The following is a 10,180-nucleotide window of genomic DNA, read 5'->3' as shown; positions in this document are numbered from 1 at the left end:
CACATTATTCTCCCCAGCCACAAACCTAAACCTAAGTGTTTCAGTAATGAAGAAATCCTTTAAAAACTACCATCCTTCACAAATATGCTTTTATAAATGCTACAACATACTGCACTAGATGCTAAATTACCAACCAGTAATCATGTTATCCCAGTGCAACTAGAAATTGCAAGAGAATGTTGACCCAGAAACAGCCAATAAAGGTTTCAGTGGCTTTAGGCTGCCCATGCAGGCTTACATGGTTACAAACAACTGACTTTCCATGGCACAAATATTACGTTAATTCTAACTTAAACAGGAGTATTTGTGGCTCGCTTTTATGCCTTTGGATATGAATCATAAACGAAATTACAGAATTCTTTCAGGTAGAATACAGCTGTAGTGACGATTATCAGACCGTATTTTACAGCTTATACCAAAAATTAGGCCTAGTTTTACTTCATAAAATCAAAACTCATAAGCTAGACATGCAGAAAGAGACTCCTACTCCTGCGAAACAGCAAGAGTGAGGACTAGTATTTTACCCCTGAGGATGTGCAGTGCTGTTGCCTGCTTCCACCAGGTGGCTAAAAGGACAGAAAGCACACTTTCTGTTTGCATTTTCTAAGGACATGTTGAGGATATCACAGTATTTTTTCTTTCGTTATCTGGTTATGCACCTACCTCAGAACACTAGTAACACATATAAACATGCCAGATTATTGTTTTCCACTGCACTGATACAAGCTTCATTTCATGCTTCAGAGCTCTCAGAAACAAACCACTACAACAGAGCAGTGCATGCAATACATGACTGTTGATTTCTGTGTACTGATTTTATTTTTTGGCAGAAAATGATGCAGCTTGGAAGAAGCCAAACCATATTGAATGTTGTGTCTGTGTGAGCTAGCAGCAAAGACAAAGTACCTGTCCTTACTGTGCTGAATTCATAATGGATATCTCCATTCTTCAGCATTCAAGATAAAGGGCCACCACATAAATGTTTAGGCTAGAACTCACAGTGTGGGTTTCACTTGGCTGAGAGCGTGGACCAAGTCCTTTTACTTGAATACTTGTTTTGCTAACAAAGATCTGAATAAAGGTGTTCTTTTGGTCCCTTAGAGAAAAATAATAATTTATTTATAGTACAAAACAGGAAACTAAATTCTCTGTCTATATAATGTGCCTAGACTTCAATATCCTGTTTCCTTTTCATGCTTAAGTGAGAAAATACTTATTTTTCTCTTCTATTTATCTTCTCAAAGCAGATCGACTTCATTGTAATCAATGTACCATTTCATTACCGTCATGAACGAGTATTTAGCAGAGCATCTGTGAATCCTTCACAGGTAAAATTCAGTTTAAAGCCAAACCCAATTGTGAAATAGCCTGCAAACTGTTACTGCAACTTCAATACTTTAGTTTCCAATACAGTCTTCTAATGAAGTGGCATTACTTAAAATTGCTGGCAAATATGAACAGACTGAGAAACCTAATAATCAGCAGGCTAACAGGTGTTGAAATCCCAAAAGAGGGAAGAGAAATATTAGATAATCACTCTTTGCCTGACACCTCGAGTAACTGTAATATCCGGAATTCCAATCAACTTAACTGCAATTTAAAATGATCAGTGGTACTGTTTGTTTTCATTGATTACTTTCTAGCAAATATAATTTCTTGCATTCCATATAGAGTTCTTTAACTGACCTATTCCAATTTGTACATTATTTTACTAAGTTGGGTATACAATTTAATACGTTGGATCTTTTCCAGTTATCGATATGACATCTCATACTGTTTAAATATGATTTAAAACAAATCTTAACATATATACAATTTCCTTCTGATCAACCGTATTTCTGAAAATGGACTGTTTTCTTTCATGTTACTTGTAAGATGATGTCTAAGTACCAAAAAATAAGTCTTCACAGTCACAATTTTAATCTGTGCTTCGCGTCTGCAACAAAGTAATCATCACGAAATGATGGCAAGACTTGGGGCCACTGAGAAAGGGCAGGGGTGCCTGTAACTCGAGCAATTCCCTACCCAGTGCCCCCAATGCCCTTGGCAACCGCATTGTGGTCCTCATCATCACACTCATAAACACCGATGCAAACACCGCCCAGCTACCTGCCTCCAGAGGTGCCTTGGATTGCCTCCCTACACACGAAAACACAAGGCATTTTCCAGTTCCTTACAGCATGAACACAATACCTTCCAGAAACAAAAGCAATGCATCGGTGCCATGGAGTATCGGTCCTGCTATAAACTCTGGTCCTGCTGGCCGGGGAAACCGGGTTACCCTCACCATCTAGTTACAGGTGCAACTGCACCTTCCAAAGACAAAGGTCCTTCGATTCAATCTCCAAACGAACTTCAGAAGCCCCCTCAAAATGCTTCAGCCACAGCCATAAAAGAATGGGCTCACTTTTCAGAGATTTGTAAAAATCTGTCGTTTGTTCCTCCTACTACCCTCCCATGCCCTCCTCCAAGAAAATAAGCCATCCAACATGAAAGTCCAAAGGTAAATATTTTCATACCTGTTTTTCCCCCTAAAAGCCTCGATGGCAGGCCAGGAGGGAAAATAAAAACAATTCAGGGACAGCTCCTGTGAGCAGGTGCAGCCGCGCGGGCTCCTGAGCCGCCTCCGACGCGCAGCCCCTCAACTTGGTGCCAGGACGGCGGCTCCCGTGGTGCCCGGAGAGAGGCTCCGCGCGCGGGCCCCGGCGCCGCCGCTCCGCCCGAAGTTTGCCGCCCCCTCTCCTCCGCGCGCGCGCGCGGTCCGGCGCCGTCCGGGACTGCGGGGCGGGAGGCTGCCCCCTGCGTGGGGGAGGCCGCGGCGCCGGCGGTTTCCTCAGTGCGGATGCGCCCCCTGGGACTCGGGCGCTGCCGGGCGCAAGCACCGCCCACCCCGCCCCCCAACCGCGCGCGGGCGGACCCGCCCTCCCCGGCGCCCCACCGACCCCTCCCCGGCCGCGGGCGCGCTCGCCTCACCTGGGCGGCCGCGGCTCAGGGCTCGGGAGCCGCTCCGGCTGCGGCGGCGCCTGGGAGGGAGGGAGGCGCCCGCGGAGGAGGAGCTCGCGCGAGGAGCCGGCCGGCTGGCGGGCTGGCGGCTTTGTCTCCGCCGCGCGTAGCCGCCGACCCTGCGTCACCATGGCAACCGCCGCGGCCCCCCGGCCCTTCCCCGCAGCAGTCCGGGTCTATTCCGAGGGAACAGGACCCCCGATGGGCCGCCACCGCCACAAACGCGCGCACACTCCGTCTCCCTCACAAACTGCCGGTTTCTGCCCGGCCAGAGCGGAAGGCAGCGCCCCAGGGTAAGTGGTGTCGGCGTCCCGGTGGGCACTCCTCCGCTTTCCCACACTGGACGTTCCAACTCCCGCGCGCCGCCAGCCCCCGCACACCCTCCACCGCCACCGCCACACCTTTCTTCTGCGGAGCTGTACCCTCCAAACGGACACTCACTTAAGGGAGGAGAGAGCCATGCGGAGCGATAAAGTGTTGAGCAACTGGTACTCGGTGCTCCTGTGGCCACTGCCGCAGCGTGCACGGAGCTGCCAAGGGGCGCCGTGCCGCCGCCTCCCTCTCCCCCTCCTGCTCCTCCGCCCCTTTACCGCGCTTTGCCTCTGCTGGATCTGGTCTCACTCCGCCCAAACCGGGTCTCTGTCTTGTTGAGGGCTCCCGTAGGAGAGAGGGGACAGGGGGCTTGATAGCCTCACCAGCTGAAACGCAACTTTCAGGCTGCAGCATGGATCTCAGCTGCTGCCACACTGCGCAGCTACTGGCTGTGACTGCCAAGCATCTGCCATGAGCCCTGAGTGACTCTGTGCCGAGGACCGGTCGTGTACTGCAGGCCAGGGCACTCAGGGGCAGAGAAAGGAAAGCTAACTTTTTCCTCTCCTAAGGAAATTCTCAGAGGGAGAGAAAAGCACTAGCAGACCCTCGGTCATGCTTCCCCTAAAGGACGAGCCAGAGGGCAGCCTCCATGGGGGGAGTGAGTCATCACTCCACACGGTTTTCTTGAAAGATCTGTTGCTGAATCCAAAAGCTACAGTGCCTTTCTTTAAACCCTGGGGAACATGACATTTATTTTTTTGACATTTGTGAATCACCGAAGGAATGTCAATAACTTATAATAAAATCCAGGGTGGCTCATGTTTTCTGGGTTTACTTCTTAGTTGAGAAGTCACAAAGTGGAACAGTGTTACTGCCATTTGAAGGTACGTATATTAAGGAGTGAAAAGATAAGATGTATTTCATGGTGGAAAAGGAAAACCATGTGTTCCCCCCACCCCAAGAGACTGGCCACTTTCTTGTAATGGGAATATTCTGAATGAAGTCAAAATATTCCAGATGAAGTCAAAAGACAAGGTCTTTCTGGCAAGCCATAAAGTATTTGGCAATAACTGCCAAAATTCAAAATGCACATAACTTTCCCCCAGCTATCTCAGTTCTAGAGATCTGTCATACAGAATTACAGTGATGTGTAATGATAGGTATAAAAGGATGTTCATTGCAGATGTTCTGCAATAGTAAATGTTTGAAACAACTTAAATGCCCATCAATAGCGATATGGTCAAATAATGTGGTGCACTCATAGCATGTAATACTATGCATCCATTAATAAGAATAAAATACATAAAATTCATCGAGATTGATTTCTTATTAAATGAAAAGGGAAGCTCAGAACAGTATGTGTGGGTGATCCCATTCTGTACCAAAAAATTCTGGATAGATAGAACAAAAACATACGGATAGTCTCTAAGACAGCCTAACTAATTGCTAGCAGTGGTAACCTGTTAAGTACAATAAAAATTGAAGGGATAATTATCTATTACAATGTACAATTTAGTACACCTATTTGGCTTGTTTGGTTTTTTTAAATGAGCATTTATTAGAAATTTATCAATGAAGAATCAAAAACAAAGAGCCTTAATAAATGTTTGTTGACCTACACATTACTGCCTGATCAAAACCTGAATACAGAACAGGGAAGGACCATTGACTTGGCCATCCCTGCCCTCAGCTGAAGGCTTGGAAAAGTCTACATTGTGTCCACACTTAGAGAATTGCTTAGTGACCTGGTCCTGCCTTATTCTGTGAGAGATTCTTCCAGACATTCATTTTTCCAAAAGAGGTTTAGCTTTCTCTTGAGGTCTGCTTCCATTCTGCCTCTTGGAGAAAATTAAAAGACTTGTCAGGAAACCATCTTAAAATGTGCCACCTTACTTACCAGGGGATATCATTTGAATAGGTTAAGTTGCAGCTTTTAGTCTGTTTAGTTAAACTGAAAATGAAGGTACTAAAGCTTAGAAATTAATGTGTGGATCCATGAGTAGCCTTTCTTATTTCCACCACTTTCAAAATGAGGTTCAAATAATGAATTTGCTTTCCTAAAAAGATATAGAGCTGTACAGTCAAATTCATTAACTGCTAGCCACATGTGAATTAGCTACTGAATTGACATGTGCAGTAAGTGCAAGATACACATCAGATTTCAAAGACTTGGAACAATAACTTTTAAAAAATAATATGAGTAATGTTTATATTGGCTACATGTAAATAGTTTGAATTTATTGAGTTAAAGAAAATATATTATTAAAATCATTAACATTTGTTCCTTTTCACTTTTTTAACATGATTATTAGAAGATTTTAAATTATATATGTGGCATGTTAGCTCTGTTTTAGGATTAGTGTTTCAGAAAAATCTAATTAAGAAATCTAAAGTTAGCTAGTCTTCTTAAACTTCTAAAGTATAATTACCTCATTAATGCTCCCCAACTCATAAATATGCCACAATATGGAATTTTCTGTTAAATAATTTCAACTTATTAGACTACTATTATATACAAGCATTAGCTTATGTGATTATATTTTTTATAGATTTTAGCACAGACACTAAAGTCAGATTACCAGGACCTGAATCCCAGCTGTTTATCAACTACATGACCTTAGCAAGCAATTTAATACATCTATTCCTCAGTTTCCTTATCTATAAAATAGGGATTATAGGGCAGAATTGGTTTCCCCTGGAAGCAAAGCAGCACTTCCGGAGAGGATCCAAGATGGCTGAATAGGAACAGCTCTGGAGTTCAGTTCCCAGTGAAAATGCAGAGGTTGAGTGATCACCACATTTCCAAACAAATTTTTACTGCCCACAGACCAGGAGAGTCCCAGGTGGAAAGCGCCACGAGTCTCCAGTGTGGCTGTTTCAGCTGGCACAGTGGGTCTCAGCACAAAAACTCACATAAATCCGGGCGCCATTTCAACTGGCAACTGGAACACCTGAGAGACAGAGTCACATGTTCAACTGAGAAAAAGGGGGCTGAAACAGGGAGCCAGGTGATCTGGCTCAGCTGGTCCCACCCCCACAAAGACCAGCAATCTAAAACACTCTGAATTGAGAGTTTCACAGCAAGCACAGCTGGACCAGGGATGTCCAGCTCTGTTGGGGGAAGGACGTCTGCCATTACCAAAGCAGTTCACCACTACTGAGGCAGTCCGCCATTACTGAGACAGTCCACCATTGCAGAGACAGTCTGCCATTACTGAGGCAGACTGCCATTACCAAGGCAGTTCTCACTATACCCTTATAAACAAAACTGCAAAGAAGTTCACGCAGCAGCTGGGCAGAGCCCACGGCAGTTCAGCAACGCCTCTGCTGGCAGACTGTGACTAGGCTACCTCCTCACTGGGCAGGGCATCTCTGAAAAAAGGCAGCAGCATGTCAGGAACTTATAAATAAAGCCCCACCTTCCCAGGACAGAACACCTGCGGAAAAAAGGCGGTTATGAGTTTTGCTGCAGCAGACTTACATACCAGCCCAGCAGCTCAGAATGGAACAACAGAGCTCATAGCTCAGCATGTGAGCTCCTATAAGGGACAGACTGTCTCCTCAAGCAGCTCCCCGACCCCATATAATTAAAGAGACACCTGATAAAGGAGAGCTCAGGCTGACATCTGGTGGATATCCTCCTGGGACAAAGATAACAGAAAAAGAAACTGGCAGCAACTCTTACTTTTCTGCAGCTGCAGGTGCTCCCCAGGCAAGTAGGGTCTGGAGTGGACCTCCAGAAGTTCTACAGCAGAGGGGCCTGACTGTTAGAAGGAAAACTAAGAAACAGAAGGAAATAACTTCATTGGCAACAAAAAGGACTTCCACTCAGAGACCCCATCTGAAAGTCACCAACCACAAAGACCACAGGTAGATAAATCCACAAAGATGGGAAGAAACCAGCACAAAAAGGATGAAAATACCCAAAACCAGAACACCTCTCCTCATCCAAGGGATCACAACTCCTCACCAGCAAGGGAACAAGGCTGGATGGAGAATAAGTCTGAGGAATTGATAGAAACAGGCTTCGGAAGGTGGGTAGTAACAAACTTCTCTAAGCTAAAGATCATGTTCTAACCCAATGCAAACAAACTAAGAACCTTGAAAAAAGGTTTGACAAAATGCTAATGAGAATAAACAGCTTAGAGAGGAACATAAATGAATTGATGGACCTGAAAAACACAACACGAGCACTTCACAAAGCATACACAAGTTTCAATAGCTGAATTGACCAAGCAGAAGAAAGGATATCAGAAATTGAAGACCAACTGAATAAAATGAAACAAGAAGCAAGATTACAGAAAAAAGAGTAAAAAGAAATGAACAAAGCCTCCAAGAAATATGGGATTATGTGAAAAGACCTAATCTATGTTTGATAGGTGTACCTGAATGTGACGGAAGGAATGAATCCAAGCTGGAAACACTCGTCAGGATATTATCCAAGAGAACTTCCCCAACATAGCAAGGCAGGCCAACATTAAAGTCCAGGAAATACAGAGAACACCACAAAAATATTCCTCAAGAAGAGCAACCCCAAGGCACATAATCGTCAGATCCACCAGGGTTGAAATGAAGGAAAAAATGCTAAAGGCAGCCAGAAAGAAAGGTCAGGTTACCCACAAAGGGAAGCCCATCAGACTCACAGCAGATCTCTCAGCAGAAAGCCTACAAGCCAGAAGAGAGCGGGAGCCAATATTCAGCATCCTTAAAGAAAAGAACTTTGAACCTAGAATTTCATATCCTGCCAAACTAAGCTTCATAAGTGAAGGAGAAATAAAATCCTTTATGAACAAGCAATTGCTCAGAGATTTCATCACCACCAGGCCTGCTTTACAAGAGCTCCTGAAAGAAGCACTAAACATAGAAAGGAATAACTAGTACCAGCCACTCCAAAAACAAACCAAATTGTAAAGAGCATCGACACAATGAAGAAACGGCATCAACTAACGGGCAAAACAACCAGCTAGCATCAAACTGGCAGGATCAAATTCACACATAATATTAACCTTAAATGTAAATAGGCTAATGCCCCAATCAAAAGACAGAGATTGGCAAATTGAATAAAAAGTCAAAACCCATCAGAGTGCTGTATCCAGGAAACCCATCTCACTTACAAGGACACACAAAGGCTCAAAATGAAGGGATGGAGGAAGATCTTCCAAGCAAATGGAGAGCAAAAAAAAGGCAGGAGTTGCAATCCTAGTCTCTGATAAAATAGACTTTAAACCAAAAAAGATCAAGAGACAAAGAAGGGCATTACATAATGATAAAAGGATCAATGCAACAAGAAGAGCTAACGATCATATATATATATATATATATATATATATATATATATATATATACACGCACCCAATACAGGACCACCCAGTTACATAAAGCAAGTTCTTAACGACCTACAAAGAGATTAGACTCCCACACAATAACAGTGGGAGACTTTAACATCCCACTGTCAGTATTAGATAGATCAACGAGACAGAAAATTAACAAGGATATCCAGGACTTGAACTCAGACCTGGACCAAGCAAACCTAATAGACATTTACAGAACTCTCCACCCTAAATCCAGAGAATATACATTCTTCTCAGCACCACATCACACCTACTCTAAAATTGACCACATAATTGGAAGTAAATTACTCCTCAGCAAATGCAAAAGAATGGAAATCATAACAAACAGTCTCTCAGACCAAAGTGCAATCAAATTAGAACTCGGAATTCAGAAACTAACTCAGAACCACACAACTTCATAGAAACTGAACAACTCGCTCTTGATGTTGACTGGATAAACAATGAAATGAAGGCAGAAATAAAGATGTTTTTCAAAACCAGTGAGAACGAAGACACAACATACCAGAATCTCTGGGACACATTTAAGCAGTCTCTAGAGGAAAATTTATAGCAATGAATGCCCACATGAGAAGCAAAGAAATATCTAAAATTGACACCCTATCGTCTAAACTGAAAGAGCTAGAAAAGCAAGATCAAAAAAACTCAAAAGCTAGCAGAAGACAAGAAATAACTAAGATCAGAGCAGAATTGAAGCAGATAGGGACACAAAGAACCCTTCAAAAAATCAATAAATCCAGGAGCTGGTTTTTCGAAGGGATCAACAACATAGACAGACCACTAGCCAGATTAATAAAAAAGAAAAGAGAGAATAATCAGATAGATGCAATAAAAATGATAAAGGAGATATCACCACAGATTCCACAGAAATACAAACCACCATCAGAGATTACTACAAACAACTCTATGCACATAAACTAGTAAACCTGGAAGAAATAGATAAATTCCTGAACACTTACAACCTCCCAAGACTAAACCAGGAAGAAGCCGAAACCCTGAATAGACCAATAACAAGAGCTGAAGTTGAGGCATCAATTAATAGTTTACCAAGCAAAAAACGCCCAGGTCCAGATGGGTTCACAGCCAAATTCTACCAGACATACAAAGAGGAGCTGGTACCGCTCCTTCTGAAACTGTTTCAAACAATCCAAAAAGAGGGAATCCACTCCAGATCTTTTTAAGAGACCAACATCATCCTGATAACAAAACCCAGCAAAGACTCAACAAGAAAAAAAAACTTCAGGCCAATATCCATGATGAACATAGATGCAAAAATCTTCAATAAAATACTGGCAAACTGATTGCAGCAGCACATCAAAAAGCTTATCCATCACAACCAAGTAGGCTTCATCCCAGAGATGCAAGGCTGGTTCAACATACACAAGTCTATAAACGTAATCCACACATAAACAGAACCAAAGACGAAAACCACGATTATCTCAATAGATGCAGAGAAGGCCTTTGACAAAATTCAACAGGCCTTTATGCTAAAAACTCTCAATAAACTAGGTATCGAC

The 10,180-nt window shown here is 43.3% G+C and overlaps 2 protein-coding genes across 9 annotated transcripts in view; both read right to left on the bottom strand.

Annotated features, from left to right (window-relative positions):
* Nucleotides 1-3,523, bottom strand: part of CD83 (CD83 molecule) — a 197,843-nt gene extending 194,320 nt beyond the window's left edge. The window contains exon 1 of one of the 2 annotated variants that reach the window (XM_074398465.1): nt 3,445-3,523. The gene's annotated coding sequence lies outside the window, so the exon portion shown is untranslated. Of the gene's footprint in view, nt 1-2,519; nt 2,603-3,444 lie in introns of those variants that run through there. The other variant, XM_010338030.3, reaches the window with a different exon arrangement.
* The window catches only part of RNF182 (ring finger protein 182), a 128,815-nt gene that overhangs the window by 48,798 nt on the left and 69,837 nt on the right, over nt 1-10,180 (bottom strand). Inside the window, exon 1 of one of the 7 annotated variants that reach the window (XM_010338033.3) lies at nt 3,445-3,524. The exons of 4 other annotated variants lie outside the window; for them this stretch is intronic. The gene's annotated coding sequence lies outside the window, so the exon portion shown is untranslated. Of the gene's footprint in view, nt 1-2,519; nt 2,608-2,973; nt 3,033-3,444; nt 3,525-10,180 lie in introns of those variants that run through there. 2 more of the 7 variants (XM_039462666.2, XM_003927331.4) reach the window with 2 other exon arrangements.

The sequence above is a fragment of the Saimiri boliviensis genome, chromosome 4 (genome assembly GCF_048565385.1).
Source record: "Saimiri boliviensis isolate mSaiBol1 chromosome 4, mSaiBol1.pri, whole genome shotgun sequence".
NCBI lineage: Eukaryota > Metazoa > Chordata > Mammalia > Primates > Cebidae > Saimiri > Saimiri boliviensis.
This window is presented reverse-complemented; position numbering and strand designations above follow the sequence as displayed.